Genomic DNA, 6,752 nt, shown 5'->3' with positions numbered 1-6,752 from the left:
CGTTTTCCACGACATAGCCGAGGATGGCTAGTCTGGTCGCGCGGAAAACACATTTCTCCTTGTTATACGTGAGATTCAGTTTCTGTGCCGTCTGGAGAAAACGGTAGAGGTTGGCGTCGTGGTCCTGCTGGTCATAGCCGCAGATGGTAACGTTATCCAAGTACGGGAACTTGGCCCACAGGCCGTACTGGTCCACCATTCGATCCATTGCTCGTTGGAACACCGAAACCCCATTTGTGACGCCGAAGGGAACCCGGAGGAAATGGAAGAGGCGGCCATCGGCCTCGAATGCCATGTAGTGGCGGTCCTCCGGGCGGATTGGGAGCTGGTGGTATGCAGACTTCAGATCCACCGTGGACAAAATCCGATACTGGGCGATCTGGTTAACCATGTCTGCAATCCTGGGGAGGGGGTACGAGTCGAGGAGCGTAAACCTATTAATGGTCTGACTATAGTCTACAACCATGCGGAATTTTCCCCCGGTCTTGACGACGACCACCTGAGCTCTCCGGGGGCTGTTGCTGGCCTCTATGATCCCCTCACTGAGGAGCCTTTGGACCTCCAATCGGATGAACACCCTACCCTGCAGGCTGTATCGCCTGCTGCGAGTGGCTACGGGTTTACAGTCCGGGGTGAGGTTGGCAAAGAGAGGAGGGGGGGAGATTTGCAACGTGGCTAGGCTGCAGATAGCGAATGGGGGTAGGAGTCCGCCGAAACTGAGGGTGAGACTCTTGAGATTACATTGAAAATCGAGCCCCAATAAGAGTGGGGCGCACAATTCGGGCAGGACGTAGAGTTGGAAGTTAGAATAGCTAGCGCCTTGGATTGTGAGTGTCGCGGTGGTACGCCCTTGGATCTGAACAGAGTGGGAGCCCGAAGCGAGGAGATAGTTTGCCGCGCAGGGAAAACGGGGAGCTGAACAGCGTCTTACCAGATCTGGGTGTACGAAGCTCTCAGTGCTCCCGGAGTCGAAAAGGCACGGCGTGCTGTGCCCGTTGATTTGGACCGTCAGCATCGAGTTGTGGAGGTGCTTTGGGCGCGATTGGTCCAGTGTGACTGTGCTGAGTTGCGGGTAGTCGGCGGCTCGATCAGCTGTGCTGGAGTGGCCCAGTGATGACTGCCCTCTGAGTTCGTAGTCGCAAGGTAAGTTTCAGAGTTTGGAGGGGATGGATCCCAAGATGGCCTCCCCCATGAGTTGCACTGTTGCACGTTTTACTTGAGTGTAATACGCGTTTATTGGAGTGTATTAACACGCCTCCGTTTAAAGGCCGTGTGCTTAACACTGCTAGGCTCTGTATGTGTAATTTCAGCTCGGAGTCGCCAGGTGTCGTATATAAACACCTCACAAGTATTCCAAGGTCAGGTTCAAAGTAATAAAACTATACACCGATTAGTAAGTTCCAACGATCAATATTTATTATACAAATATAATAAATACGCATGCACACGCTAAAGACTAATACCTATTTCTACTATTAAACGACTAAATACTTATCTAAGTGGGAACCAGCAAGGTCAGGGGGACAAGGCCTTTGTTCCTTTCTGGGCTGCACCTTCTGTTCGTTATTAGACGAGTACTGTATAAGTTCACGTAGCGAGCGTCGTTTGGGACTTACTGAACGATGGCTGGTGCTCAACGGCTGGTGATGGAAGACAGGATCAACGGCTGGAGTCGGAGTCAGGATACAACAGCAACGGAGTCAACAGCGGAGCCGGAGCAGAAACAACAGACAGGACCATGTGTGGGGGTCTATCTTTATAGTGGCCCCCAATGTCCGTGCCTTTTCGGGGCGGGCTTTGCCTGTCATGCATTGATTGGATCAATTCCCAATCGATGTCTCACAAATCCCCCAATCTGAGGGTCCCTTCTCGATGTGTGGGGCGGTCTCTAGGGTCTTTTGAGATGGATACTTCTGGTGCCGTTTTGTCTGGGCCTCCACTTAAAGTATCTATTCAAAACCAAATGTTGCTATTGTGTGTGCCCAGATCTGGATTGCCTCATTAATATGCAAAGCGTTTTGCTATTAACACCTTTGGTTGAGATCTTCCACCTGGCCAGAAACTAGTTTTGCTACGTGCAGAATGTTAATCAGTCTTTGCAGACTGCTTGTCTTGGCTAAACTGCTTTCTCCCTGCAGTCTTAGCAGTTCTCCATTTTGTTAGCCCAGTGTCCATCTTAGGTGGCTACATTCCCTCCTTGTGATCCTCACAATTAAAGATATTGTGAAGGATCACCTATGCACGTTGCTTCGAGTGCTTCTGGGTGCCTTCTTGGTGTTCCCTGACCTCGGCAAGTTCCTGGGCGTCTATTCTGTCCTTAACTATGGGAAGAAAAATTTTTACCTGACATCTCTACTTGGCGCTATGTCAAAGGGGACATGCATTACCAAAACCGGGAACCTCTACCTATCACAACTATCCTTATCTTACTTTAAACATTTTATTACAGACTAAACCTCATCCATTCATACCACATCACATAACATTTCCTGACTCGGCAGTCGAGTCCAGGACAATATAATACATGGGTATATTTTTTTTATCACACAGTGCTTTATTCATCAAGGGGCAAAGGGGATTGATGAAACCGAAAAATAGGGGATCGAACTCCATAGACGGTTGAGGGGCAGGAACGAGAGGTTCTCCTTTTCCATTTTCTCAACCTGAGGGTCTGTATGATTATGCAGAGGATTGCGATCACTAGCAGTGATTCAATCACATATGACATGGAGTACCATGTCATAAATTTTGTCCACCAGGTCTGAACTTCACTGATCAGAGCTGAGCACGGGGGAGTTGCTGTGAGTGAAACATTTACGGCGGGGGTTGTGGGGGAAACGTGTCTTGCTCCCACACATACAAATATAACATTTAACAGTAATAAGCAGGCTTCCATCATGGTCTTCTCTTCGTTCTCTTTCTCTTCCTCCTGTATGGCTGATCCTTGCTGTGAACCCTCTTTCGTCCTTTGAAAGCTATGGGATCAAGCACAGTATCTGTCAATACACAGCTTAATATCCGTACTTGTTAGTGTATCTGTCCTCTAATTCCAATTGACCCATTAAAATGACTGGCCAAGTCACACCCTGTGACTCCCCTCATTTTTTTTTTTCAAAATGCGAATTTATGAACCAGAATACACCTAACAACTCTCCTCCTGCGAGCCATCTCGCAGGCTTTGCTCATTTACCATCCGAATGTTCCTGGATGTAAATAGCGTGTGGGATGGCGGCCTAAGGGCTGCCTAACGAAAAATGAAAACAAATTTGAAAGAAAAGGTCGAATGGGTTGCGTATGGGCCGCTACGGGTACGATTTGAATGGGATCCCCGGGTAGGGCGTGCTGTGCCATACCCGAGCTTGGCTGACCAAAGTGGGTTCTCAGACAGGGCGGGTCCTCAGTGCCGTTTGTCCACTGCCTGAGTAACCTGGATTAAACGGGCAAGAATGTGTTTACCGTGGGTTTGCAGCCTCTATTCGCCGAATAGAGGGGCACCTAAAACCAAGGGAGGAGCCAAGATGCTCCTTTTGAAAATTGAGCTGGGCTTCAGACAATTTAGCTGATAAGGTGAGCTGCTCACCATAGAAAGTTCTCAGAGGTATCTGCGGACAAGCTAAAGTGCGTGCGAGGTGGTCACAATCTTTTCAGCTGAAAAGAAGGTGTCCAGCCTCCAACTGAACCAATAACATTCAATACAAACAAACATAAACTGACAAACAAAACATACGTGCAGGTTCCATCAGAAAGGATATCGCTTCCCTCAAGCGGTTCCTATTTTACATCATCTGGACACCTCACTTTTCCTCTGTCTCTGTGAACAGGGTCACAAAGGGGTTGCCGTATCGGGATTCAGACACCGTGTCGTCCTGCTCTCCCGGATCCCACACCCTTGTGTGGATCAGGCATGAAATTTTTGAATTATGTGACCGGGGGTCACTTTCGTCGTTGCGGACAAATCGGTACGAATTGTCCCTGTGCCAGAGTGTTGGGTCTAAAAGTGAATGGGTATTGTTGGGGTAGTCGGGGTCGGGTGGTGGGTCTGGGTTTTTAATGTAAGTGACTTCCATGGGGTCACTGGAGTCGGGGTCATAGTCGCTGCAGTGTGGGCTGTAGTATGGTGTGCTGTGGCTGTCCTCAGCGTCAGTGTCTGTGTCGCTGTCTCTGCTGCGGCAGCTTGTGGGCGTTTCGGGGCGTGGTCTGTCGTGGTCAGTGGGCGGAGTCGTGGGCGAGTCTGATGAAGAACTGGTCTGTGAGGGGGATGGTGGAAACGTGTCTCTAGTGGGTGGGGTGAGGTGTTCTGCTGCGTCTAGCAGGACATGGTGTGCATGGTTGAACTGTGTTCCATATGCCTTTAGCTGGTTAATATGAAACCACGCGGTCTTTCCATTAGGATATTTTATCCTGTAAACTGAGGGGCTAATTTTATCCGAAATTGAATATGGGCCGGAATATTTTGGTGCCAAAAAACTGCTGGGGTTGTATACAGATAGCATTACCTGTTGCCCAACCTGGAATTCTGTGGGGTGAACGGTCTTGTTAAAGCATGCTGTGCTTTGTCTACGCCGTTTCCCTAGCTGAACAGCGGCTGCGATCTGTGCAGACCTCACAGTCTCAACTAGGTCTTTAACTGTCTTTTCGTGTGTGAGGGCCGTCACTTCGGGGCTGGTCATGTCCAGTCCTAAAAGGAATTCTGTACCTTTCATAGGGCGTCCGGTCATGGGTGTGTGTGGTGTGTATCCTGTGGAAGTTGAAACTGTATTTCTGATGAACATGAGTGCAAATGGGAGCACTGAATCCCATGTTGAGTTGTTTTCTTGAACCATTTTCCTAAGTGTGGATTTTAGGGTCCGATTCATGCGCTCTACAATCCCGCTGGACTGTGGGTGATACTCAATATGAAAGTTTTGTTTTATGCCAAATATTGTCAGGACGTTCTTCATGACACGTCCTGTGAAGTGAGATCCCTGGTCCGAATCAATGCTTCGGGGTAAACCCCATCTCGTGAAGATGTGGTGGGTCAGGATCTTTGCAGCTGTCTTAGCTGTATTCGTTCTAGAGGGGAATGCCTCTAGCCATTTGGTAAAGGTATCGATGACCACCAGAACGTATTTATAGCCATTCCTACAAGGGGGCAATGGTCCTATAAAGTCGATCTGGAGGTTTGTCCAGGGGCCATTAACTGGTCGAGTATGCCGAAGCTGTGCCTTTTTAGAATACCTCTCCGGGTTATTCTGGGCGCAAATAAGGCAATTCTCGATGTAGTGAGTTACATCTGTCCTTAGGTTAGGCCACCAACAGAGCTGCCTGAGGTGCCTCATGGTCGTGTCGATTCCTTGGTGTCCATGCCCGTCATGGAACAAAGCAATCATTTGATTCCTGTCCTGCTGCGGGACCACATAAAGCTGATCCTTTATGATCACACCCTCATGTGTGGTCAGAGCGTGTCTAAACCTGTCGAACTGAGGCACAAAGTTGCCTTTAAAAATATCCCTGAGATCCTCATCCTGCTTCTGTGCTTCAGCTAAATCCCTGATATCGGTCTGTGAGACTTGAACTGCGCTCACAGGGGCGCTAGCTGGTGCGCTAGCTGGGGGTGTCCATAAGTGTCCTCGCCTGGAACCTGCCTTAGCCAGTGCGTCGGCTTTTACATTCCCGGGGGGGATGACCTATTGTGGCTTCTAACTTTTATGATGCCGAAGGTTCTGTCCTTCGCTTTATCTAAAATGTGTTGGAGTAAAGGGGCTGATGGAAGGGGTTTCCCGTCTGCGGAGACAAAACCGCGTGTCCTCCACAGGGGTAGAAAATCTGTCAAACTATTGCAGACATATAGACTGTCCGAATATATGTCCGCCGGGCTGGGGAAAGAATCGGGGTGGTCCACTATATATACTATGGCCGCGAGCTCTGCTGCCTGCGCGCCTAAGTGACCTGGCAATTTTAACGCTATTTCTTCGAGAGCGCGACCCTGCGCGTCCTCGACATAGATGCCGCATCCCGTGATACGCTCACCTTCTAAAACCGTGGATGAACCGTCCACGTATATCCGTAGTGGTCCACACGTGTCTGTGTGTTGGGGGCTTTGTTTTGGGTTCCCTATCTTCCTGGGGGGTGTCTTCGCTATGAAGGGTCCTGTGTTGTGTAGGGGTGCTACAATTTCACATTCATGGGGCTGTCCTGGGTATTGGAGGTTGTCGGCTAAAAATGTGTGTGTGCGGGTCCGTTTTACTGTAATGTCCCGTCCTTGTAAGAGTAGTGTCCACCTAGCTGCCCTAATCTGGCTAACTGAACCGTCCTTCAGTCGACCGTCTAAGAGTAACTGTGTGGGGGTGCGCTCGGTCAAAATGGTGATGGGGTTGAGTCCGGTAATGCACGAGAAGTACTGAACTGCCCAGAAAACTGTTAGGAGGTGCCTCTCGCAGGCTGAAAATCCCTGTTCTACTGGATCTAAGAGTCGGGAGGCATAAGCCACTGGTCTTAGCTGCTCGTGCCGTTCCTGAAGTAACACGGCCGAGAGGGTCAGATCTGTGCTCGCTACCTCTATTGCATAGGGGGAAAGTTGGTCTGGGACTTGTAGCGCGGGTGCTGCGCTAAGGGCTCTCTGTAACTCCTCCACAGCCTCTGTATGCTGCGGAAGCCATTCCCAGGGGGCTCCTTTCTTAAGGAGGTCTGAGAGTGGGGCTGCCTTTGTCGCGAATCCGTCGATGTGGTTCCGACAATAACCAACCAGTCCTAAGACCGACCGGAGGGCTGAA

Source organism: Scyliorhinus canicula, chromosome 29, assembly GCF_902713615.1.
Source record: "Scyliorhinus canicula chromosome 29, sScyCan1.1, whole genome shotgun sequence".
NCBI classification, from domain to species: Eukaryota; Metazoa; Chordata; class Chondrichthyes; order Carcharhiniformes; family Scyliorhinidae; genus Scyliorhinus; species Scyliorhinus canicula.
Note: the sequence above shows the minus strand (reverse complement) of the source record.